The sequence below is a fragment of the Macrotis lagotis genome, chromosome X (genome assembly GCF_037893015.1).
Source record: "Macrotis lagotis isolate mMagLag1 chromosome X, bilby.v1.9.chrom.fasta, whole genome shotgun sequence".
In the NCBI taxonomy this organism is placed as follows: domain Eukaryota; kingdom Metazoa; phylum Chordata; class Mammalia; order Peramelemorphia; family Peramelidae; genus Macrotis; species Macrotis lagotis.
In genome coordinates this window covers 597,128,355-597,154,581 of record NC_133666.1, presented here as the reverse complement: position 1 = coordinate 597,154,581, position 26,227 = coordinate 597,128,355, and the positions used below count along the sequence as shown (strand labels likewise).

Below are 26,227 nucleotides of genomic sequence, written 5' to 3'. Positions count from 1 at the left end.
TTCAAAACCAAAAAAATGAAAAATTAGAAGAAAATGTGAAATATCTCATTGAAAAAACAACTGATATGGAAAACAGACTTAGGAAAGATAATTTAAAAATTATTGGAATACCTGAAAGTCATGATCAAGAAAAGAGCCTTGACATCATTTTCAAAGAATTACTACAGGAAAATTGCCCTGATATTCTAGAAGCAGAGGGCAAAATAGAAATGGAGAGAATCCACCCATCCCCCAGAGAAAGAGATGCCAAAAAAACCAACCCCTAGGAATATTGTAGCCAATTTCCAGAACTCCCAAGTCAAAGAGAAAATATTACAAGCAGCCAGAAGGACACAGTTCAAATATCGTGGAGCTGCAGTCAGGATCACACAGGACTTAGCAGCAGCTACATTGGAAGCTCGTAGGGCTTGGAATACAATATACCGGAAGACAAAAGAGCTTAGAATGCAGCCAAGAATGAACTACCCAGCAAGGCTGAATGCCCTCTTCCAGGGAAAAAGATGGACTTTCAATGAACCAGGGGAATTTCAAATGTTTCTTTTGGAATGACCAGAGCTGAACAGAAGGTTTGATCTTCAGATACAGGACTCAGGTGAAGCATGGAGATTGGAGGAGAGGGGGGAAATATGAGCAACTTAATGAGGATGAACTGCATGTATTCCTGCATAGAAAAATGACACTGATAATACTCATATGAACCTTCTCAGTTAATAGAGCAGGTAGAGAGAGCTTTTATAGTTGAAGCACAGGAGAAAGCTGAATTTGAAGATAAAATATGGTGTAAAAATGGAGTCAATAGAAAAAAAGGGAAATGGAATGGGAGAAAGAAAAAGTAGAGGGGGAATAGTCCAAGATATTTCACATAAGATTTTTTTTATTACAATGAGCTATTGCAATGATATGGAAGTGGGGAGGCAAGGGGGAATGAGGGAATCTTTGCTCTCATCAGAGATGGCTAGGAGAGGAAACAGCATATATACTCAATGGGGTATAGACATCTGGAGTAAGAAGGAAGGGAAAGCAGGGGGAAGGGGTGGGGATGTGAATAAAGGAGAGGATGGACCATGGGGGGAGAGTGGCCAGATATAACACATTTTCTTTCTTACTTCTTGCAAGGGGCTGGGATTGGAAGACCTGCCCAGGACCATAGGGCCAGGTGGATGCTGGGCCTAAGGAGTGGTATGGGGGCTCAGGGCTTCTTGGCCCCAGGACCAGGGATCTGTCTGCTGCGCCACTCAGCAACCCTAAAGCAGAGTCAGAGTGAAAGGAGAAAATAGAGTACATGGTAGTGGAGAAATAAGAAAGGAGGGAGTTGCGATCAGCAATGGCAACATTGGAAAAATATGGAAATAACTTTTGTGATGGACTTATCATGAAGAATGAGATCCACCCACGACAGAGTTGTTGGTGTTGGAACAAAGACTCAAGCACATTTTTTGTTATTATTATTTGGGGGAGGGTGCAGGGCAAGTGGGGCTGGATGGCCTGCCTGGGGCCACATAGCAGGGTGATCTTTGGGTGTCTGGGGCCGGATTTGGACCCAGGTGCTCCTGGCTCAAGGGCCAATGCTCTGTCTGCCACCCAGCCACCCCTACTATTATTACTATTTTATTTTATTTTGGGTCTTTTTTTTCCCTTTCTTTTTTTTGGTTTTGTGCAGGGCAGTGGGGATTGGGTGGCTTGCATGTCACACGGCTGGGTGATTGTTGGGTTTACGAGGCTGGATATGGACTCGGGTGCTCGTGGCTCCAGGGCTGGTGCTTCGTCCATTGCGCCACCTGGCCATACCTACAATTATTACTATTATTTTTTTTATTTTAATTTTTTTCTCTCCCCTTTACTTTTTTCACCCAAGCAAGTCTATCTATATTCATGAGGGAGGAGGGGTATTTTGTTTATTTGAAAACAACAATATTTTATTTTATTAATGTAAAAAAACATTTGTACAAAATGAGAATAAAAAATATAAAAAATAAAAATATTGTCTACTTACCTAATTCTGGCCTGATTACGGTGGCAGGCAGAGATCCCACAGTGCAGTTGATACACCAAAAAAATCTTCAAAGAAGATGCCATTCACTATCAGTGCTTACAGCATACACATACTTATAGACAACACAGTATACAATAGACCTGAAAGACAAACAGCTCTTCTTGTAAGAGAACTCAGCAGGTATATCCAAATAGCAGCCCTGAATGAAACAAGATAGTTAAACAAAGGTCAGCAAATTGAAGTTGGAGCTGGATACACATTTTTCTGGAGTAGATGAGGTGAAGGGGAGCTCTGTGAATCTGGGTTAGGTTGGACAATCAAAACTAACCTAGTCAACATTCTTGAATGCCTATCAAAAGGACCCATGGCAATGAGATTTTTCACTTCTAGAAAAATTCCATGCCACTAATTAGTGCCTATGCTCCCACCATGATGAACCCTGATGAAGTCAAAGAAAAATTTTATGAAGACCTGGTCTCTTTTGTACCAAAAGAGGATAAGTTTACAATTTTGGGTGACTTTAATGCTAGAGTAGGCTCTGCCTACCAGACATGGCAGAGAACAGCAACAGTAATGGTTACCTACTACTGAAGACTTGCTCATCCCATGATCTCATCAAAAACACTGTTTTCCATTTGCCAAAAAGCAATAAAACTTCCCAGATATAACCTCATAGCAAACACTGGAATCCAATAGACAATGTGATTATAAGAAGAAGAGACAGAAAGGATATGAGAATGACAAAAGTAATGTGTGGTGAAGAGTGCTGGACTCATCACAGACTCATCCTCTCCAAATTAAATATTCACATTCAATCACAGGCAAAATGACTGCTAGAAAAATTAATGCCAAGAGATTAGAAAGCATGTCTGAGCGAGAAGAGTTTGTTGCTACCTTGAAGGGAAAACTGAGCCAACACAGTTGGTAACAGAGGAGCAGAAAAATAGTGGGCAGTTTTCAAAGATATGGTATATAGCACTGCATTTGTTCGTTTGAGTAAGAAGACTCACAAACATTAAGAATGGTTTGATGAAAATAATGGGGAACTACAGAAGGTGCTAAATGAAAAATGAGGTTTCCTCAGGGTTTACCAGCAGGATATCTAGTATCCATTTCTAAGAAGGCGGCTTTTAATTCCATCAGAAGTAAAGAATAAGTAAAGCTTAGAGTGATGCAAGACTCTTGACTCAATAAGAAGACAGATGAAATTCAGCTTTAGGCAGATAATAACAAGACAAAGTGCTATTATGATGCCATGAAGGTATTTATGGACCAAGATCTATGGTGCATCTCTGCTCCTCAGTGCTGATGGATCCACATTGATCAACAAATAGGGACATGATCCAAGAGAGATGGACTTAATTCTTCCAAGTGTTCTTAACAAACCATCATCAATCAATGCAGAAGCCATTGAATGTTTACCTCAAGTTGAAGTCAATCAGTCCCTAACTGAAGTTCTAACTGAAGAAGAGGTTTTAGGCTCCTTTCAACTGGCAAAGCGCCTGGTTCTGATTGTATTCCAGCCGAGATCTACAAGTTGGGGGATGGGTCCATTGCGCATCTAAAAGTTGACTGAAATTTTCCAGATTATGTGGCATAAAGAGATTATCCCCCAAGAATTCAAGGAGGCCTCCATTGTCCATCTCTATAAAGGTAAAGAGAACAGATGTCCTGTGACAATAACAGGGGTATATCTCTTTTAGTCATTGCTGGTAAGATTCTTTCTAGTGTCCTCAATAAGCTGATCCTTCACCTGGAAGATGGTCACTTCCTTGAGGGCCAGTGTAGCTTTAGGAAGGGTAGAGAAACAGTCAATATAGTGTTTGCTGCTCAACAACTCAAAGAAAAACCTAGGGACAGAACAGAGATCTGTATACAACATTTGTAGATCTGACCAAAACCTTTGAAACCATTGGTCATGAGGAATTATGGAAAATTATGTCAAAATTTGGTTGCCCGGAAAAGTTCATTGGCACTGTACATCAATTTCATGATGGCAGGCTTGCCCAGGTTCTATATAGTGGATGATGCTCTTGATGTTTCCCAATCACCAGTGGAGCAAAACAAGAATATACCCTTGCCCCCCAATTTTTTAGCATGATGTTTTAGTCTTTTAATCAACACCTTCACTGAGGATGAATGTGGTCTCAATATCAGCTATCACACTGATGGCAAATTCTTCAACTTGAAAAAAACTACAAGCCAAGACCAATGTGGAAAACATTTTGGTGCATGATCTTCTGTTTGCAAATGATTGTTCATTCAAGACAGTCTCTGAAACTGAGTTGCAACAAAGTAAGGATCTCTTCTGTTTGTGCTAATTTTGGTCTAACAATTAACATCAAGAAAACGCAAGTGCCTCATTAGCCAGCACCGCACTATCCATATGTGGAACCATCAATTCCAGCAAATGGAAAAGTTTTGAGTATTGTGGACAATTTCACTTACCTTGGCAGTGTCCTTTCCAAGGGGGTACACATCCACAATGAGGTTGATACACACATTGCCAGAACTAACTCAGTATTTGTGAAATTCCAAAAGAAAGTGTGGGAGAGAAAAGATATTAGACTAACTACCAAACTGAAGTTCTATAAAGCCATTTGCTGACCTTGTTGCTGAAAGCCTGCAAAATGTGGACAGTCTACCAATGATGTGTCAGGAAATTGAATCATTTCCATTTAAATTGTCTTAGGAAGATTCCAAAGATCCCAGATACTCTGGTACTTTCTTGAGCTAAACTGACGAGCATTCCAACATTACCACAGAAAGTGTAACTAGACTAGGGACAATGTTGAAATGCCAGAAATATGCTTGTCAAAAAGATTGTTTTATGGAGAACATCACAGGGCAAGTGCTACAAGTGAGTCAGAAGAAGTGATACTGGGACACACTAAAGGTCTCTGTTAAGAACTTTAGAACTGATTATACAGCATGGGAGACACTAGCATAAGGTGTGCCTTTATCAGTGAGGGTGCTGCATGGCACAAATGAAGTAGCTCAATGGAAAAGTGACATATGTAAATTTAGCATAAGCACCCTATGTGTTCATATGAACTATTCCAAACTTCTATTAGTCTGAACATTTTGGTCTTCGATGATGAAGGACAAGAAGCATATTGGTAAATGGGTTAAGGTATCGGTATATGCTCACTTTCTGCCATTTTGCTTTCTAATTTTCCCAACAATTTTTACCAAATAATGAATTCTTAGCCCAAATCTTATCTTTCACAGAGGTTAAATAAAAAGTTACTTTAGCCATTTGCTGTTTAAAATTGTTTATCTTCTCAGTTCCAATGATCTACCTTTCTATTTCTTAGCCAGCAACAGAAAGTTTTGATAATTACCTTATAATCTAATTTAAGATGTGGTGCTGCTAAACCTTCTTCTTCCTTTATATAGTTTTCATTAGTTCCTTTGATATTCTTTGCTTTTTAATCTTCCAAATGAATTTTGTTATTTTTTCTAATTCAGAAAAATAAAATTTTAGTAACTTAACTGGAATGGGATTGAATATATTGATTGGATAAAACTGACATTTTTTTTTATATTGGCCCTGCCTACACTTGATCAATTAATATTTCTCTATTTAAATTTGATTTTATTTGTATAAATTTTTATAATGTGTATATAGTTCCTGAGTTTGTTTTGGCAGATATATTCCCAAGTATTTTATATTGTTTAGACTTATTTAAACTATGTTATCTCTCCCTAGTCCTTCTTATACGGTTTCACTTGTATAGGAATAGTAATGGTTTATATCCTACTATTTTTACAAAAATTAGTGATTGTTTCAACTAATTTTTTTGTTGAGTACTTGGAATTTTCAAAATAAATCATTATATTATAAAAAAGAGACATACAAATTAAAATAATCTTGAGATATATACATACATGTGTGCATATATGTATATATGTGTATATACATATATATATATATCAGATTGGCTAAAATAATTGAAGGGGAAAGAGACAAACATTGAAGTGATGTGGAAAAATTGGGACACTAATTTGTTTGGTAGAACTGCGAATTGATCAAACCATTTTAGAGTACAATCTGGTGTTGTTTGTTCTTCATTGTTGAGGAAGACTCTCATATGGGGCAGGCTGGGGGGGGGGAGGGTGTCATGCCATGACATGAAAGTGAATTGGAGATGATCCTGGATATAGTGGGAGACTTTGTCTTTTTAGCTAAGATATATAATAGGTCTCATTTTGATAAAGGTAATGCCAATACAGTAAGTGAGGTGAAGTAAGAAATGAGACAGAGAATGGCCTCTTTAACTTGGGGGAAAAAACATCATTCTGGCAGAGACTTTTAGGCTTTCTAGTCAAAACAAACAATTTCAAGAAGAGAAATCTGCAATTATTTGAAAGAGTGATTAAACTGACTATACCCTATGACCCAGCAACAACACTATTAGATCTATTTCCAAAGATGATTGAGGAAAAAAAAGGAAAATAACCAGTATGTACTAGATATTTATAGCAGCTTCCTTTTTGGTGGTAAAGAACTAGAAATTGTGACAATGCCCATCAGTTGGGGAACAGTTGACCAAATTGTGGTATATGATTATGATAGAATACTACTGTACTAGAAAATATGGTGGATTTGTTCATTTTATGGGAAAATATGGATAGACTTACACAAAATAATGAAGAACTAAATGAGTAGAATTAAGAGACCATTGTATACAGACATATCAATATTGTTTCAAGTACAATTTTGAACAAATAAGTCATTTTGACTGTTATAAAACCCAAATTACCTTCAAAGGACCTACGAAGGAAAGCACTATCAGTCTATAAAGAATGCAATTGACAAATTGAAGTATATATAAGTTCTATACAGATTTGTGTCTAATGGCAGTCATCTCCAGAGCGGAGTCAGGAGAGGAGTGAAGAAAAAAATGAAGAAAATAAATATAGATAACTATTAATTATTATAAAAGAACAATAAATTGGATATAATAGACTCACAATGCCATATGCAATCATCTTTTGTTAATTCTATGTAATCGAAATGTTTTATTTCATTAATTAAAAATAAAATTAAAAAAAGACATAGGAAAAGACTTTATTAGTAACCTATTAAGTGCCAAACATTAGTGATTCAAAGGCAAAAAGCTCTTGAGGAGCTTGAAGTCAGGAGACAACATGCAAGCACAATGTACAAGCAAGATATATACTGGATTAATTGGATATAATCTTAAAAAAATGACATTAATATTAAGTAAGTATGAAAAGGGTTACTTGAAGAATGCAAAACTTTAGCTTGAACTTGAAGCAAGCCAAGGAATCCAAGCAATGAATATGAGGAAAGAAAGCTTTGGCCAGTGTCATTGGATCTCAGACTATGTGGAGGGGATCACGATATGAAAAGATTGTAAGGGGATATATAATGTAGGGTTTTAAAAGCCAAATGGAGGATTTCATATATTGCAAGAAAAGAGAGTCATGGACTCTGAAGTCCTCAAGGCATTTTATATAGGGGAATTATTATAATTGTTCATGTACTATTATAAATTCTTTTATTTGTTTCCTACACCTATTTATGGGTGCCTATGAATTATTCGCATCTATTTTTATATTTTCTATGGTATTGAATAAAGACTATCATACATTTCTAATGTTATTTTGAATGCTGATTTAGTATGTGGGGACCCTACTCTCTTATCCAATTATTTCCAGCTATATTCTCAGGTTTTCTAGCATATATTCTGGATCAACAAGAAATAAAGAGAGAGCTTTTTACTTATTTTCTTAGAGCTACCAGAATTGAATCTGTGGGAAACTCTAAGCTCTGTGTGTGTGTTTGTGTGTGTGTGTGTGTGTGTGTGTGTGTGTGTGTTTGCGTGTGTGTGTGTGTTTATGATCATATGCTGCTTCTATTAGAGGAAAAAACAAAACTATTTCTGAGTTATATCCATAAATGGAGCTTTGTACATAATGAAATGACAGATTTAATTAATACTTATATATATATTTTAATTAAAACAAAATAAGATAAAGAAGAGACTTTTCTTACAGAAAGATTTTATTTATTTTAAGTTTTACAATTTTCCCCCTATTCTTGCTTCCCTTCCCCCACCCCACATAGAAGGCAGTCTGTTAGTCTTTACATTGTTTCCATGGTTTACAGTGATCTAAGTTGAATGTGATGAGAGAGAAATCATATCTTTAAGGACGAAACATAAAGTATAAGAGATAGCAAAATTATATAATAAGATAATTTTTTTTTCCTGAATTGAAAGTAATAGTCTTTGGTTAAAGAAGAGACATGTTTAAACAGCCCCATCTACTTGGCAAAGTGCCAAACCAAACATTCAAGAGTGCACTATTAGGGGAGACTAGGTGGTACAATGGATAGAGCACTGGCCCTGGAGCCAGGAGTACCTGAGTTTAAATCTGACCTCAGAACACTTAATAGTTATCTAGCTGTGTGGCCTTGGGCAAGCCACTTAACCCCATTTGCCTTGCAAAAACCTAAAAAAAAATTTATTTATTCAAGTCACTAGGGTAAAGTGACTTGCCCAAAGTCATACAGCTAGGGAATTATTAAGTGTGAGACCAAATTTGAATCAGGCCCTCCTGACTCTCCATCTAGGGTTCTATCCACTGCAATACCTAGCTGCCCTCTAAACTGTATCTTAATGTAATAAAGATCTTCCTCAGAAAATGGAAGTTTCCAGGGCAGAACCAATATGGTGGCATGAAACTAACAAGCACCTGGAGCTTTTCCCTACATGTTGCTAAATGAAGCCTCTACAGTATAGACATTAAAGCTACAGATTCTACCAAAAAAAAGAAAAAAGACAAAATTGAAATGAAGTTTTCAACTGTAGACTTTGTGGAAGATCTTCAGTGAAGGTCTGTCTCTTTGGAGGGAAAAGGGAAGTAGAGCCCAACTAGGTGAGAGAGCAGGAAAGCCAATAGGAGGCTTTTAGTCACAGTGCAGCAACCGCATAGGTCCTGGCATCTATATAGTCAGCCAACAGTGAGGGTCCCAACCCCAAAGTCTAAACCCTGGGAATATTGGGAAAAATACAGGCCTGGGTTGGAAACCAACCACTACATAGGTAGAACTGGACATAAAGGAGGAAACACCTCTGCAAAAGTAACCGCTGGCATAGGCAACATCTTGGTCAATGATAAGCCAGGAATCAGACCCAGGCCCCAGCATAAAAAAGCATGGGTCTATTATCCCTACACTCCAGGAGGAGAGCTCAAACAATCAAAGTGAATAAAAAAGCTAAAAGAATGCTAACCATAAAAAGCTATGATGCAGATATCAAGTGCCAAACATTGGTGATTCAAAGCAAAAAGCTCTTGAGGAGCTTGGAGTCAGGAGATAACAAACAAACACAATGTACAAGCAAGATATATACTGGATAAAATAGAGATAATCTCAAAGAAAGGATATTAAGATTAAGTAGTATGAAAAGTGATTCTTGAAAAATGTAAAACTTAACTTGAACTTGAAGGAAGCCAAGGAATCTAAGAGGCAGATCTGAGGCAGGAAAGTTTTGGCCATTTTCACTGAATCTCAGAATATGTGGAGGGGATCAAGATATGAAAAGATTCAACCCATAAAATGAAAGCAGTGAAAAATTACCACATGAGAAGTCTCAAAAGAGTCTATGAATTGGACTCAAATCCAAAAGTTCATAGAAGAGCTTAAAAAAATAATGTAAAAAACTAAAGAAGAGAGGAAAAGAAGAAATAGAAAAAAGAAATGTGATACAGAAAAATTATAAAAATTTACCAAATAAATTACCTCCTTTAAAAGTAAAAATAACCAACAAGATAAAGAATGTAACTCTTCAAAAAATAAAATCAAACAGCTGTAAAAGGAATGCAACTCATCTAAAACTCAAATTGAAGAACTGGAAAAGGAATGCAGTGCATCTAAAACTCAAATCAACCAACTGGAAAGGGAATGCTACTAAGAAAAAAGTAAAATTAACCAACTGGAAAAAAGAAGCACAAAAGTTACCTGAAGAAAATAAAACCTTAAAAAATGGAATTGGGTAAATAGAAACCAATGAATACATGAGACTACAAGATTCCATCAAAGAAAGTAAAAAGCCTGAAAAAAATTAAAGGAAAAACATAAATTACCTTTTAGGAAAAGCAAATGACCTGTAAAATAGATACAGGAGCGATAATTCACAAATTATTGGACTACCAGAAAGCATAGATCAAAAAAAGAATCTGGAAAACATCTTTCAGAAAATTTCCAAAGAAAACTGTCCAAATCTGCTAGATCAAGAAGGCACAATAACTTTTGAAATAACACACAGAAATTCTCCAGAAAGAAACCTCACAATAAAAATTCCAAGAACTATCATAGTCAAATTCTCAAATAAAGGAAAAACACTGCAAGAAATAAAAAAAGAAGCAATTTAAAATAGAAAGGAAACACAATCAGACTTGCACAGGACTGATCAACTAAAATACTGAAAGACCAGAAGACCCAGAGTACCATATTTTTGAGGGCAAAGGACCTTGGATTACAACCACAAGTATATTACCCTGCAAAATTCAGCATATACTCTCAGGGGAAAAAATGGATGTTCAACAAAATAGAGGCCTTCCAAAATTTCCTGACTAAAAGAAGATAACTGAACAGAGAATTCAGTCTCTAAATATAAGACTCAATAGATATATAAATCTGACTATAGATCATTTCTTTGGTCCCATGGAGGATAAAAACACACATTTAGAGGATGGCAAAGTCAAAGCTTCTGTATCCAAAGTCTCCAATAAAAATAGGAATTAGTCTCCACTTTAATTCTACTGTGCTTAGAACCTTGTCTAATGAGGGCATCATAAACTGGGAGGACCTGAGTCAGTGTCTCTGTAACTTATAATCATTTTTAAAGTACTCAGGTGAGACCTTCAGAGCTTCTCAGTACGTCAAGATCTTTAATATTCTTGCAGTTAATTAGATCAGGGTTTGACATAACCTGTACTTCACTTAACAAGGGGTTAAGTACCCTAACCCTGGCTGAGGGTAGGGGGTGATGTGTGAGAGAAATAGACCTTGGGGGGGAGGGGCACAAATAGTTCAAGAAATAATATGACTTTGGATGATATTTTGGATCATGAGGAAGATTGTGTGTACTTGTAAGACACTTGAAAAGGGGGTAAGGTAAAAAATGAACATAACTATAATTTGATGCAATTTGAGACAATGCTACTTATCAAGCAATCAAACAACAAATCTGTGGTGATAATTTGATAACAATATGAACTTATCAAGCAAACAATCTAATTGTGATTGATGATAAATGATTAATAATATTAGAGTGATAAATAATACCAAGGGGAAAAGTGCAAAGATTTATAATTTTAGAGGGAAAGAAGGGAGAATGTGAATGCTGAGTAAATTCTATTCAATAGATTTAGCCCAGAGAGGGAACAAGACACATACCTACTTGGGTTTAAAAAATTTACCTAATCTACAGGGAAGCAGGAGTGGTAGGGGAGAGAGACTGGGAAAGGGAAAGATAAGGAAAGAAGGGACTGATAAAAGGGAAGGTGAGGGTATAAGTCAAAATAAACTGAAAGTTAAATTTTTAAAAGAAAAATCAAAGGGGAAAGACAGTAAAATTTGGTGACAAAGAATAAGAGAAAAGGAAAGAGAAAAATATAAATGAAGAAAGATAGCATGGAGGGAAATACAGAATTAATCATCTTAACTGTAAATCTGAATGGGATGGTCCCATCATATGGAAGCAGAGAGCAGAATGGATTAAAAAACCAGAATCCTACAATATGTTGTTTGCAAGAAGCACATTTGAAGCAGAGAGAGATACACAAAGGGTAAAGATAAAAGGTTGGAGCAAAATATGTTATGCCTCAGCTGAAGTAAAAAAAAATCAGAGGTAGCAATCCTATCTCAGACAAAGCAAAAATTAAAAATAGATCTCATTCAAAAGGGATAAGGAAGAAAACTATATCTTTTTGAAAGGTACCATAGACAATAAAGTTAGAATATTATTAAACTTGTATGCACCTAGTGGTATAGCATCTAAATTCTAGAGAAAAAACTGAGTAAATTACAAGGAGACACTGATAACAAAGCTTTAATAATAGGGGATCTCAACCTCCCTCTCTCAGAACTAGATATATCTAACAAAATAAACAAGAAGGAAGTTAAGAAGGTGAATAAAATCTTAGAAAAGTTAGATATAATAGACCTCGGTAGAAAAATGAATAGGGATAGAAAAGAATATGCCTTTTTCACTGCAGTACATTACACCTGTACCACAAATGACCATGTACCAGGGTATAAAATAATTACAATCATATGCAGAAAGGCAGAAATAAGAAATGCATACTTTTCAGATCATAATGCAATAAAAATTGCATGTAATAAAGACACATGGAAACACAAACCAAAAATTAATTAGAAAGTAAATAACTTAATTTGAAAGAATGAGTGGATCAAACTACAAATCATAGAAATAATCGATCATTGCATCAAAGAAAATGATAGTAATGAGATATCATACCAAAATTTATGGGAAAACAATTTTAGGGTAAATTTTATATCAGTAACTGCTTATATGAATAAAATAAAGTTGAGATCAATGAATTGAGTATGCAACTAAAAAAGCTAGGAAAAGAATAAACTAAATATCCCCAAATAAATACCAAATTAGAAATTCTGAAAATCAAGGGAAAAATTGATGAAATTGAAAGCAAGAAAATCATTGACCTAATAAATAAAGAGTTGGTTTTATGAAAAAGCCAATAAAATAGATAAACTTTTAGTTAATCTGTTCAAAAAAAACAAAAGAAGAAAACCAAATGAAAAGGGTGAACTAAATATCAATAAGGGGGAAATTAAAGAGTTAATTTGGAGTAATTTTGCTGAAATGTGTGCCAATAAATTTGATAACCTTAGGGAAATGGATGAATATTTACAAAAATACAATTGCTGCATTAACAGTTGAGTAAAAAAAAACTTAAATAACTTCAGAAAAAAAGTAAAGGAACCATCAATAAATTCCCTAAGTAAACGTCTCCAGGTCCAGATGGATTTACAAGTGAATCCTACCAAACTTTTATGGGACAGTTAATTTCAATTCTACATAAACTATTTTTTTAAAATAGGCAAAGAAGGAATTCTGTAAATTTCTTTAATGACACCAATATGGTGCCAAATACCTAAACCAGGAAGAGTCAAAACAGGCAAAGAAAATTATTGATCAAGCTCCCTAATGAACATTGATGCAAAAATCTTAAATAGAATTAAATTAAATTAATTAAATTAAATTAAATCTTAAATAGAATAGAAAGAGATTACAGCAAGTTATTGTTTGGATAATACACCACGATCAGATAGGATTTATACCAGATAGTCAGGATGGTTCAATATTAGGAAAATACTCAACATAATTGAACATATCAACAACAAAATCAACAGAAATCATGATTATCTCAATAGATGCTGAAAAAAGCCTTCGACAAAATATAGTATCCTTCCTATTAAGAACACTAGAAAGTATAGAAATGAATGGAGTTTTCCTTAAAATAGTAAGCAATAAATATTATATGTAATAAAGATAAACTAAGAACATTTCCAATAACATCAGGGGTGAAACAAAGATGTCCATTATCACCATTGCTATTCAAAGTATTAGAAATGTTAGCTTTAGCAATCCAAGAAGATAAAGAAATTGGATCAATCAGAATAAGGAAGCAAAGCTTTTACTCTTTGCAGGTGATATGATGGTATACTTAGATAACCTGAGAAAATCATTTTAAAAAACTATTTGAAACAAGTAACAAATTGAGGAAAGTAGCAGGATATAAAATAAATCATCAGCATTTCTATGTATCAGTCACATAACTCAAGAGCAAGAGATAGAAAGAAAAAAGTCTATTTAAAGTAGCTGTAAACAAGGCAAACCCAGAAACTATATGAATGCAATTACAAAGCATTTCTCACACAAATAAAGTCAGATCCCAGACATTTGGGGAAATGTCAATTGCTCATGATTAGGTCAAGATAATATAATTAAAATGAAAATTCTACCCAAATTAAATTACTTATTCAGTGCCATATCAAATAGCTACTTTACCAAGATTGAAAAAATATTAACAAAGTTCATCTAGAGCAACTAAAGGTCAAGAATATCAAGAGAACTGATTTTAAAAAATGTAAAGAAAGGTGGCCTTAGCTCTTGCAGATTTAAAGCTATATTATAAAGCATCAGTCATCATAACTGCATTGTACTGGTTAAAAAATAGCATAATGTATGAATAGGTTAGGATAGGTTCAAAAGAAGCAGTAGTAAATGACTTTTTTAGTAGTCATTTATTGTAATCCACTATTTGACAAACTCAAAGACATTAGCTTCTGGAATAAGAACTCACGATTTCAAAAAAAAATTGTTGGGAAAACTGGAAAATAGTATGGCAAAAATTAAGCATAGACCCACATCTAATATACTGCAACAAAATAAGGTCAAAATGAATACAAGATTTAGACATAAAATATGATACCATAAGCCAATTAACAGAAATACTGTCAAATTTATGAAAAGGGGAGAAATTTATAACAATCAAGAAATAGAGTATATTATAAACAACAAAATGGATGATTTTGACTATATTAAATTAAAAAAATTTTGCCCTAATAAGACCAATGCTGCCAAAATTAGAAGGAAAACAGAAAACTGGGAAACAGTTTTCAGAGCTAGGGGTTCTGATAAAGATCTCATTTCTAAAATATATAGAGAATTGCATCAAATTAATAAGGTTAGAAGTTATTCCCCAAATGATAAATGTTTAAAGGATATGAACAGACAATTTTCAAATGAAGAAATTAAAGCTATATATAATCAATCATACATAAAAAAGCTCCAAATCATTAGTGATCAGAGATATGCAAATTAAAACAATCCCACATAAGATTTGTTTTATTACAATGAGCTATTCCAATGATATGGAAGGCGGGGAGGCAAAGGGGGAATGAGGGAACCTTTGCTCTCATCAGAGATGACTAGGAGAGGAAACAGTATATATACTCAACGGGGTATTTGGAGTAAGAAGGGGAGGGAGCAGGGGGAAAGGGTGGGGATGTGAATAAAGGAGGAGAGGATGGACCATGGGGAGAGAGTGGTCAGATTTAACACATTTTCTTTCTTCTTGTAAGGGGCTGGGATAGGAAGGCCTGCACAGGACCATAGGGCCAAGTGGATTCTGGGCCTAAGGGGTGGTATGGGGGCTCAGGGCTTCTTGGCCGCAGGACCAGGAATCTGTCTGCTGAGCCAGTCAACAACCCTACAGCAGAGTCAGAGTGAAAGGAGAGATAAAATAGAGTAAATGGTAGTGGAGAAATAAGAAAGGAGGGAGTTAACGATCAGCAATGGCAATGGTGGAAAAATATGGAAGTAACTTTTGTGATGGACTTATCATAAAGAATGAGATCCACGCATGACAGAGTTTTTGGTGTTGGAACAAAGACTGAAGCACATATTTATTATTATTATTTGGGGGGAGGTTGCAGGGCAAGTGGGGCTGGATGGCCTGCCAGGGGCCACATGGCAGGGTGATCTTTGGGTGTCTGGGGCCGGATTTGGACCTAGGTGCTCCTGGCTCAAGGGCCAATGCTCTGTCTGCCACCCAGCCACCCCTACTATTATTACTATTTTATTTTATTTTGGGTCTTTTTTTTTCTCTTCTTTTTGGTTTTTGCAGAGCAGTGGAGATCAGGTGGCTTGCATGTCACACGGCTGGGTGATTATTGGTTTTATGAGATTTGATATGGGCTTGGGTGCTCGTGGCTCCAGGGCTGGTGCTTCATCCATTGCGCCACCTGGCCATACCTACAATTATTACTATTATTTTCTTTTCATTTTAATTTTTTTCTCTCCCCTTTACTTTTTTTTGCCCAAGCAAGTCTATCTATATTCATGGGGGAGGAGGGGTATTTTGTTTACTTGGAAACAAGAATATTTTATTAATGTAAAAAAAATTTGTACAAAATGAGAATAAAAAAATAAATTTATAAAAGTTCACAGAAAAAAAAGAAAAAGTCATTTCCTCATATAAGACAATCTTGTCGCTTTTCCAGTTACTTCTCTAGCAAAGATTCAAGGAGAAATAACACAAGCTCAGATCTTAAGAAAACATTTTTATACATATTCTGCCTGTAAGGTGAGCAATTGGAAAAGAAATGGAGCAATTCACCAAAAATAATATTTGCATAAACCCTGATTTTTCCCTTTGTTTTATCTATGACAAATAGTAAATTTCAAGATTTCTACTCTTCTGCCATCAGTTAGTACATTTTAAGCACTGAGTAACTAATTTAAATATTATTATTCATTTAGACAAAAAGTCCAAGCTAAACATAATTAAGAAGGGTAAATAAACTGTCAAAATGAGTAAGGTAATAAATCCCAGGAAGTCAAGCATAAAAACATCTCATTTGTCTGAAAATGCTAGTGGTGATGATGGTGATTATAGCAAGAACTAATGTTCATATAGTATTTATTTCATGGTTACAAAATACTTTCCACTATTACTTAATTTTTAAGAACCCTGTGGGGAAGTACAATATCTGTTTACAAGAAAGTCAAAGCTCAGAGTGGAAACAAGAGAAAACCATTGCAAAAAGACTGGGAGGAAATATTTTCTCGTGTCTCTTTTTTGGGGTCAAATTTGGTCATTATAATCTTGCAACACTCAGTTGCAATTGTTTTGCAGTGATTTTTCTTCCTTTTTACATTGCTATAGTCCTTTTGGATATTATTTTACTGACTCTGCTTACTTCACTTTGCGTCAGTGTATGTAAATTTTCCCATGCTTCTCAGTATTCATCATAGTCACTGATTCTTATATCAACGTAATAGTCCATAGCATTTATATACCACAACTTTTTTAGCCATTCCATAAGTGATAGGCATTTACTGTTTCCAAATCATTGCTCCAAGAACAATAAAAAGGTACTGCTACAAATATTTTGATGTATATGGGACCTATTTCTGTCATCGTTCTACTTGAGACATATGCCTACCAAGAAATCTCTGCATCAAAAAAATATGAACATTTTAATCACTTTTTTTCAAATATACTAAATTACTTTCCAGATTGGGAACCAATTTAAAATGCCCCTAAGAGTACAAATAGTGCAATATCAACTCTTCCCATCTTTGCTAATTTTCTGATTGTGAAATTAAATCTTGGAATTGTTTTGGTTTTCATTTCTCTTATTACTAAGATTTACAGTATTCATTGTTATAATTATTTTAATTTGCTATTTTTTGCAAACAATTAATTTTCTTTGACCATTTATCAATTAGGTAATAATTTGTGTTCTTATTTATTGTGTTATTTGTGTACATATTTTGAATATCAAAATCTTATCAGAAATATTTGCTACAAAGTCTTTCCTCTCAATTTGCTTATTTCATTATTATCCTAATTAAATTAACTTTATCCCAGCCTGAACATTTCAATTTCATCTAAGACAAATGATCTATTAATTTTTGTAACCAATTTATTTATTGAATAATTCATAACAACATATATCTGTGGGTGAAGACCTTTAAAATTTTTATAATTTTTATATACTCAGATCATCTCACAATTTTGGATTCATCATGATTATATCATAATGTTATGATATTATAAACATTTGTCTAAATAAAATTTATATCTGACTGCTTTCTAGTTTTCTCAATGTTTTTGTTTAAATAATCAGTTATACATTAGGTAAGTTATGCATTTGGAATATCAAATACTGAGATATTGAATTTGTTGCTTTTTATTTTTCTTGGTCTTTTCTCTTTCATTGATCTGCTTTTTAACCTGAACAAAATAATTTGGTTGCTTCTGATTTATAATATAGTTTGAAGTTCAAAAGTGCTATTCTCCCTTAATTCTTTCTCATTTTGTTCCTTGATAATCTGTTCTTTTTTTCTCTTCCAAACTAATTCTATTACTATTTTTATTTTTCTATAAAATATCTCCTTGGTAATTTGATTGGGATAGTGCCAAATCTATAAATTAATTTTGTAAACATTGTTCTTTTATATGGGCATGTTCCATACATACACTGACATACTTCTAATTGGGTTTTTTCTCTATATTTTTAAGGGGCATTTTATATAAAAGATATTGAATATGTCTTAGTAGAGTGTCTCTCAAATATTTTATGAATTTTGTGGTTGTTTTGAAAAAAAATTATTTTTTAATTGGTCTTGAATTTTATAACAGGAATTTAACTGTTTATTTTTGTGGTTCTATTTTATAAACTGCCCGGTTTTTATTGTCTATTGTCTCAAATTGCTAAATTCCCAGGATTCTCTAAGTAAATTATCATGACATTAGAAATGCATGTCAATAGTCATGCATTCCTGACATATATATCCCAGCTGGATCAAAATGAATGATTCCTGTTATAAATTGCTATATTTTCACCATGAATTAATTTTAAAATTTTGAATCATTCATAAGTGATATTGGACTACAATCCTGTTTCTTTATATTTCCTTGATTTATGAATTAGGAAAATATTTGTTTCATAAGTTTGCTGAGTATAGCTATCCTTAAATTTTTAATATTTATTCCTGTAGAATAGATATTCTTCGTTTTCTAAAAACTTAATAAAATTTCTCAGGAAATCCATTTGAACCAGATGCCCTTTTCTAATTTTTAAGGTGATTGTTTTTTTCAAAATTGGGATTCAAATAACTCTATGTTTTGATAATTTGCATCTAACCAGAATATTCTACTTAACAGGGTTAGACTTTTTTATATCCCTCTCCATTTTGGAGGAATATGTATATCCTAGGGTTTCTCATCTTCTGCCTCTGTTCCTGAAATTCTGCTCTCAGATATTTCCTTTAACCATGTTCAAGTGTCATTGAGTAGTAACAGTAAAATTGTTATAAATCTCTAGTAATTTCTTTTTCAGTCTACAAATATTTAATTAATTCCTGTTTGCCTGATTCCATGATAGACCTTTAAAATACAAAAGTTAGAAATGTACCAGTCTCTGACTTTAAGGAACCCACATTCTACTGTGTTTAAACAAAAGGCAGACACACAAAGATAAATAAATGAACTTCCTTGAGACATTTTTTATCTATAGAATTATGATAATAATTATTGTGCCTCACAGAGTTGCTTCCAGTCCCAAAAGAGATAATGTATAACACTTTGCAAATTTTTAAAGTCCTATTTAAATGTCATATTTTAGCATCAGCATCAGCAACATTAGCATCCCCCAATCCTTAGAATGTAGGCTCTTTTGGGGTCATTTGCCAAACTATGTCATCACCACCCCCAACCCCTCCCTCAAAATATCAAATATTCTGAGACTGTTACATAACCATTTGCTATGTAATTAAAAGTCAAACTTGGCACTGGACTTTGTCAGAAGAAATGTAGCCAATGAGAAGTTCCACACTTTGTAGAGATACAATTAGAGTTGGCCCAGGGGACAGTAATGAAAATGATGAAAGGGTTGGCAAATGGGGCCTTGAAAACAAGTCTAGAGAGATGAGGGTTATTAAGTCTGAAGAAAAGGCAAAGGAATGACTTAATAACAGTCTTCAAGCATATGAAGCATTATTATACAGAAGATGGTGGCCAGCTGTTCAACATCATCACTAAGAATAACAAGAACGGAAATGGGCAATTCAGTGGCATCAAAGGGACTTGGAAATAACAAACAGTTCAGTGATAGGGAAGGTTATTAGACTCTAGGATATAGTACCTAGGGTAGTAGGCATATCTTTTCCCTCAGAAGGCTTTACAATTTTCATAATTCTCTCTTAGTCTAACTTGTTTATTGATATCATTAGGATAGACCAAATTCTTCTTCCAGTTTCAATAGAATGTGACTCTAGAAATCTCAAAGTACTTGAAATTGAATATCATTTTTATTATTCTTTGGGCAGCATTAACAACAGTAAGGATTTGACTCTGCATCAAAACATCAGGAGATTATGTCTGAGATCCATTGCATTAAGAAAGTCACTTTCGCTCTCAATCTGAATCTGTAAAAAAGAAAGGAAACTGAATATTTATCCATAAATTTGTAGAATGCTAAAACATTCCTAGTAGTAGGCAGCTAGGTAGTATAGTGGATAAAGCATTGAACCTGTAGTTAGGGAAATCTGAGTTTATATCTGACCTCAGACACTTAACTAGCTGAATGACTGGACAAGTCCCTTATCCCCTGTTTGCTCAGTACCTCATCTGTAAAATGGGCACACATTTAAGTAGGAAATGGCAAGGTACTCCTGTATCTTTCCCAAGAAAACCCTAACTGAATAATAACAAAGAGCTAAAAAAAGGATATTACCAGATTTTTTTAAAATTTCAACTTCTTTATTTGACCTAACATAAATCAAAGGATTTAAAATTGGAAAAGACATGAAGTATCATCTAGTAATAGTCTTTCATTTGTATATAAGGACACTGAAAGAACATGAAGCGACTTGCCTAGGGTCACAAAGTCATTTAGTGTCAGAGCTTGTGATACAACTCAGATGTATTAAAAGATTCCTTTTACACTTCCTCCCTTCATCTCCAGCTCCATCTCTTGCTTTCATATTTGATTTTTTTTATTTGCTTGTTTGTTTACTTCCATTAGATAAGGAGAAGATAGAATTCAATTTGGCTTGACTACTATTTATAGAACTCTTACTCTGGGTTCACCACTGGATTTGGATTGTGGGGATACAAAAGTAGTAGAAGATCTACCATAAAAGAACTTCTACTTACTGAGGACACAGGAAGTCATTACATAGAAAAAGAAAACAGAATATAACAACATTGCTCACATAAGTGTTAAAGAAGGCTGTATATGTGCTTAGAGGAGAAAGAAAAAAATGTGACTTTGTTTAGGCAAGTTTTGATAGAGATGATCACCTTGAATCAGACTGTCATTCCAAACATTTGGAGAGGGACAGAGACAGAGATAGAGACAGACAGATAGAGAGATAGAAATAGGCAGATAGGCAGACACAGAGTGAGAAAGGGAGAGAGAGAGACAGAGCAAAAGAGAGAAAAACAGACGGAAAGAGAGACAGAGAGACAGAGCAAGAAAGAGTCCTAGCTCATTTGAATAGTTCTGTCAGTCTAGTTATATAGTTGCTTTAGTACTGACCAAATTCAAGATAGAATTTGAAGACAGTATTAGTTAGGAAATGAAAATGATTTAATCCGAATTCCTCACTTTTTAGATGAAAAAAACTACCTTAAATATTTGTTCAATCTTTTACATGTCGTGTATTCTCAATAGACTTCACTTTTCTCATCTATAATATCCTAGTACTGGAGTAATTCACCTCTAACATTCCTTTGAGCTCTCAATCTATGATCTTATGAGATTCCAAGAAGTTGCAAATAGTAGTTATAGACCATAGCACAATGGCACATAATAATCACTTTTTAAATGTTTGTTGACTTGACTGATCATAGAAAAGTCATGGCAACTTTCTGATGCTCCCTTTCCTCCTTTCCTCATCCATAAAATGGGGATATTAGTATACAAACTAACAAAAGATTGTTAAAGATCAAATGACATATATTTTAAAATGATTTTTAAACCTTAGAAAGCTATATACACATCAATAATTGAAGTTATCATTATCATTACTATTATTATTGTTATTATTATTAGAGTGCAGAATGGAACTCAGGTCTCTCAATCTGTTGGGCTGGTGATTTTTTTCCCTATGCCATATAAAAGCATATTGGGGTGAATTTTCTGGTTCTCTGGACAATTTTAAATTCAAGTTACTTGAGCTTCTCCCTAGTGCACAGTAGAACAAATCACCCTCCCTTGGGCATCCAGCGTAGTCTACTTGGTATGCTGACCATTTTGTACAATTTCTGGGGAAGGTCTCAAGAGGGGAATCTGATCCAGTCTGCCAAATTTCTAGGGATCCTGCTGAGCAAGTGACTTTGAGATAAACAAGTGTTAATTTGCTCTTGAAGTGACCTTAATTACACTTGTCAAAAGATTTATGCTAGTGCTAGAGGATCTAACAGGAAAACAAGAGGACAAATGGAAGAGGACAAATTAGGGGAAATATGTACAAAGAGATTCAACAATTAAGCTCAACTGGGGTTTTTATCACTCTGTGAATTCTAGTCTCAAGTTATGAAAACAACAAATGGAAGGAAATGAATTGAAGAAAGTAAAAGGTTAGGAAAATTTCAGTTTCTTTTCCTGGATTCTCTTAGACTCCCTTTTCCCAAGGCTCACCACTCCTCAGTATACTATATTTGATGTTCTTCACTTCCCTCATTGATACCTATTAGAGAGCTCCACTTGGATACTCCACACAAAATAACATCCTGTCCCCATCTCTTGCCCTCACATATACATTTGCAAATCACTTTCTTAACCACAATACTTATGGAACTAGTCTTTTTCTCTATCACATTACCTGTCACTATCCTCAGAGACTTCAATATTCAAACTGAAAATTCTTCTAAAAATAGTTATTCAGTTTCTTAACCCATCAAATCCTAATAATCATTATTTCTTCTTAACATCATTTCAGTCCCTCACCAACATAGTCATTTGTTTGACTGTTTCATATTTCTAGATTTGTACTATTAGATAAATTCCATTTTCCCACAACTTCCTGTCCCTAAACCTTTCCTGTCCTCAATCAGACTAAATCTCTTTGCCTTTGTCTTGAACCCCCAGTCATTTGATCAATTCTCCCTGTCTATTATACTTTTATCCCCTCACCCTTCCTTCACACATCTGTCTTCATATTCAATCTTATCCTAGGATCTTTCACTTCTTGTATATTTGCTACCTACTGCTCCTGGGAACTTCTACCATTTGCTACCTGTAAATCCTTGTTCCTAGATACTCTCCTGCATCTAACCTCCCTGATCTTGTTCCTGGGATAGCAATTCTTTCTGAAGGAAATAACTATATGGAACTTAATTCTATTCTATACATATTAAGTGCCTACTGTTTATGTGGCACCAGATTAGGTTCTGGGAAATTAAAGATTCCATGTGCTATGAATTTATAATATTCAATTTTATCTGGGTTCTTACTGTTATGTCACATTCCTGAAACTGGAATCTTATCAACTCCCTATTTTATAACCCAAAGTTATTGTTATACCATCTTTTAACTGACTGATGGAGAAGAAAAGCTTCATTACTAAGCTACATTCACTAAAAATCCTGAAATCATCTTTGACGTTTCCCTTTCCCTTATTCCATGTTTATATAAAGCTGTCTATCAATTCTTCCTACCTGTCATCTTTTTGTATAATCTTTCTTTTCCAGACTCACTTCCACTGTTCTAGTTCAAGTTTTATTTCCTCACTACCATTTTAATGTAATAGTTTCAAAATGTTCCCTCTCTAAGAATAAATTCTCCTAATAATAGCTAACATCTTCTCTGCTCATGGATTAAGGGTTAATCTTCCTAAAGTACTATTTTGATCATATGAGTACCTTGCTTAAAGTTTCACTTTATCCTCCCTTTTTACTGAAAATAAAAATATAAGTTCCTTATCTGGGAAATTAAAGTTTTTCATAATTGTGGCACCCAGTCTTTCCATCTTAATTCCTAAAATAACACTTCATCAACTATCTTAGACAAGCTGATTTAGTAATTTAATAAGCATTTATTAAGTGTCTACCGTGTCCCAAGTACTGTGGTAAATATTAAGAGAACAAATAAGGGGAAAAACACAGAAAATTTAAAATCTAATGGGGAAAGGAAGCTAAAAAGATGGTGCATACTATGAGTTATTTTATTCTATGAAGTTCAAACAGAACAGCTAGGAAGCTGGAGTGAATTGATGTGATATGAGGTAACTGGGTGGCATAATGAAGAATGTGTTGAACTAAAGCAAGGAAGACAAGAGTTTGAATATTGTGTCAATTATTTGCTATCTGTAGGACTCTAAACAAATCAATTAAGCTCTCTAAGCCTCAGTTTACTTACCTGTTAAATGGGGATATTAATCCTTATTTAATAGGTTTTTCCTTTTTAGCCCAGTCTTTTGACTCCAAAACCAGTTCTCTCTGAGCTGTCTTTATCACATGCTCTGTTGATATAGTATGGCCTGATAAATCAAATGTCAAATAAAATTGTATCAAATGATTTCATCATAAGATGAAAGTTATTATGCCTCTCTGAGAAGTGTGACAATGAGAATAAAGGGTATGTTTACAGAATATAATACCATTAAAAAAAATTCTTTCCTAAATTGTAGCTGTGAAGTAAACAGTATTTCACAGTGTGTTTATCCCATTTTACAGATGAAGAAAATGTGGCTTCAGGTCTTTCAGTGATTGCCTGAGGTCCTCCATTTAATGCATGAAACTTCCAGGAATGAAACTATTTGTTAAAATATCACACACATTTTCATTATAGAGTCTGCTAGCAGTATTTTGTGAATATGTGTGACTGCATTCAGTCAATCATAAGAGACACTAATTTGACATTCTCACTCCTTCAATTAATTCCCTGATTTGATCTGCCATTCCCCCCACAAAGCAGAAAATTGACCTGCCTTGGGGATCTGGGAGCAAAATTATAGTTACATAAACATCTCCTTTATTTACTTTTTGGGGCAGCTAGGTGGCGCAGTGGATAAAGCACCAGCTTTGGAGTCAGGAGTACCTGGGTTCAAATCCAGTCTCAGACACTTAATAATTACCTAGCTGTGTGGCCTTGGGCAAGCCACTTAACCCTGTTTGCTTTGCAAAAAAAACAAAAAAAAAAAAACAAAAACCTATTTACTTTTCCCAGAAAAGTCCTTTATCTTTTCTACTTCTATCCTTTCTTCCTGGAACCTTCTTATTGTCAGAGCTATATTCTTTAAGATCCATCCTATATGCTATTTCTTCCAAAAAACTCTTTCCTAAACTAAACCTGAAGTAGAAGAATTATTAGATAAACAAATATGTTCTACTATTTATCTGATCCCTCTGCTCTGACCTAGTATTTTACATTTAACACTAATCAAGATAATATATCTCCATTCCATTGTCCAAAGTAATTGAGATAAGATCAATGAACATTTTAGTATAGTATCCTGCACCATCCTGGGAAGAATAAGCCCCAATCAACAAAACAATGAATCCCTGCCCTAGCCTGAAAGGATTAAGTCTTTGAGCTACCGACACTCATCCACATATTCTTCCTTAACCCCTCTATGAGCTCTTCCACCTACATCTACTTTTTTCTATGTACCTCTTTTAAAGGCAAACTATACAGTTGAGTTGCTTGCCTTTCTTTGTGAAGCTAGCATGATCTTGGGGAGTGGGATCCCCCAGATATTCTCTCATATTCATATACCTTTTCTATGACATCCTCTTGTGGAAGTTCATGTTGCTGATGTTGCTGCAGCTTCTAATCCTCTTAGGGAATCAGTGACTTTCAACTGCCTTTACTTTTTCTCTCCCTTAGCTTCTGCTATCCACTGTAATTTAAATAAATTTTTGTTGTTTCTGAATTCTTCTATGTCAAAGTCGGTCTTTTAAATGAATGCTTTCATGTTCACCTGAACCCCCAAACCTTTGTCTGGCTATATTTTCCCTGGCATCACACCTACTCCACAGTTGGACTTCTTTAGCATTTACCATGTAACATTAAGCACACTGATGAATCAATGAATCCAAGATATTCTTTTTTTTTCCTTACTAGAACTGTATACTGAGACTTGAAATATAGAGCAAGGTGTTGAAGCATAGAACACTGGACCCAGAGTTCTGAAGACTTAAATTCAATAGCTGTGTAACATTTAATAACTGTGTAACAGTGAACAAGTTATTTGTCCTGTTTGTCTCAGTTTCCTCAACTCAAAAAATGGGAATAATAATATCAAATACCTCTTGGGATATTTGTAAAACAAAATACCTGAAACATTGTAAGGTATTTTAAGAAATATTTCCGTCCTTCCTTCTTGTAGATCCTTTGTTGATCAGTACTTGCTCTATTTGTAGCATTAAAGTGTTAACTTGGTGCTCTAAGAGGTTAAATTAACTTCTTCAGAGTTCTGCAGCCATGGTGTATGCGTCAGACAGAGAAAGGGCTTGAACCCTGGTTGGCCAGCTCCCTAACCACTGTGATTTGCTACCTTTCAGGTTTTACTTCATACTCCCTTTGTGTTGTCTTTCATTTACATTCCACCTATAATAGCTTGTGAACTTCTTTGGATTAGGGATTTGTGTTTTAGTCATCCTAATCCATTGATCCATTACTCTATTTCT

At 34.5% G+C, this 26,227-nt stretch overlaps 1 long non-coding RNA gene across 3 annotated transcripts in view; it reads right to left on the bottom strand.

The window, feature by feature from the left end:
* LOC141499694 (uncharacterized) overlaps window positions 1-26,227 on the bottom strand; it is a 185,064-nt gene that overhangs the window by 15,095 nt on the left and 143,742 nt on the right. For all 3 annotated transcript variants that reach the window (XR_012471730.1, XR_012471729.1, XR_012471731.1), the window contains exon 3: window positions 1,994-2,133. This is a non-coding gene — a long non-coding RNA (uncharacterized LOC141499694). The remainder of the gene's footprint in view (window positions 1-1,993; window positions 2,134-26,227) is intronic.